Source organism: Gossypium arboreum, chromosome 6 (assembly GCF_025698485.1).
Source record: "Gossypium arboreum isolate Shixiya-1 chromosome 6, ASM2569848v2, whole genome shotgun sequence".
In the NCBI taxonomy this organism is placed as follows: Eukaryota; Viridiplantae; Streptophyta; class Magnoliopsida; order Malvales; family Malvaceae; genus Gossypium; species Gossypium arboreum.
Genome location: NC_069075.1, coordinates 48,560,341 through 48,561,993, shown reverse-complemented (window position 1 = coordinate 48,561,993; position 1,653 = coordinate 48,560,341). Strand labels below are relative to the sequence as shown.

General features: G+C 39.4%; 1 non-coding gene across 1 annotated transcript; it reads right to left on the bottom strand.

The window, feature by feature from the left end:
* Nucleotides 1-504: 504 nt before the first annotated feature.
* LOC128294276 (small nucleolar RNA R71) lies at nt 505-611 on the bottom strand. Its single transcript, XR_008284590.1, has one exon. It is a non-coding gene; the product is annotated as a small nucleolar RNA R71 (small nucleolar RNA).
* Between the last annotated feature and the right edge of the window lie 1,042 nt (nt 612-1,653).

The following is a 1,653-nucleotide window of genomic DNA, read 5'->3' as shown; positions in this document are numbered from 1 at the left end:
CACAATAAACATAGAAAATAATAATTAATTATTCTTGTGTCTCGGTTTTGTGGTCCCGAAACCACATCCCGACTATGGTCAATTTTGGGATGTCACAACCGAGGAGATGGCTGAAAATCAAGAAAATCTGCTACCTCCTGTGATTGCTATTAATCAAAATCCTGCTCCGCGCACTATGTATGATTATGCTAAACCTTCTTTAACAAGAACTGAATCGAGCATAGTTAGACCTACTGTAGCTGTAAATACTTTTGAACTGAAACCTAACACAATTCAAATGATACAGCAATTTGTTCAGTTTGATGGTTTGCAGAACGAAGATCCCAACGCTCACTTGGCAAACTTTTTGGAACTATACGATACATTTAAAATTAATGGTGTTTCTGATGACGCCATTAGCCTTCGGTTATTGGTTGAATTCATTACCACGGGGGGTCAATCACTACTTGGGAACAAATAACCGAAAAGTTTTTACTAAAATATTTTCTGCATGCTAAAACGGCTAAATTACGTAATGATATCTCTTATTTTATGCAGATGGATTTAGAGACACTCTACGATGCATAGGAGAGATACAAAGACCTTTTGCGAAGATGCCCTCACCATGGGTTACCACTCTGGCAACAGGTTCCAACCTTTCATAATGGCCTGAATCCTTTGACTTGAAAAATGGTTGACGTAGCTACTGGTGGAACCATCAACAATAAAACGCCTGATGTAACACCCCTAACTCGTGACCGACGCCGGTGTCGGACACGAGGGGTTAACGGCCAAACCCTCTCAAGATACCAACCAATTTGACATTACCAGTCAGGCTGGAAAACTGCGTCACCGTCGCCTTAAAAATCATATCTCGAGTTTCAAAACTCGGAAACTGGTTTCGTAAATTTTCCTGAATTTAGACTCATATACCCATCCATGGATTTATTTTAGAATTTTGGTTGGGCCAATTGGTACAGTTTATTAGTTAAAGTCACCCATGTTACAGGGACCGACTGCTCTGACCTTCGCACGTTACAACTTGAATATCTCTCTGTACAGGGCTTTAATACTGGTGCCGTTTGTTTCTAATGAAACTAGACTCAAAATGGAATCTGTACATATAAGGCATGACTCCTAATTCTTTCTGGATAATTTATGGTAAATTTTTAAAGTCGCGACAGTGGACCCATAAACCGTTCTGGCCCTGTCTCACGAGAACCTTAATATTTCTCAGTATACTGCTCATATGGTCGTTTCGTTTCGTCCATATAAAAATAGATTCATCAAGGTTCAGTTCCATAATTTACTCACTATTTAATTCTACTTCTACTATTTTTAGTGATTTTTCAATCTCATCTCACTGCTGCTGTCCGCAACAGTTACTGCAGTAGACTATGCCAATTTCATGAATTTTTCCTTGGCCTTAATCATCCATCATACATGACACAAATTATGGCCACCTTATCAAAATTTGAGTTTCTAAGACTCGTGGCTATAGGTTCTAGCATCCCACTCGACGACCACATAGGCCATTTTCACATGGCTTAAAGTTTACAACCCACAATTCGACAAAATATAATAGCCTATACATGCCAAATGTTCTTCAACAACAAAAACAATACCACAAGATTTCAGCCGGTGTGATGACTTCAACGACGGTCCCGATCACGC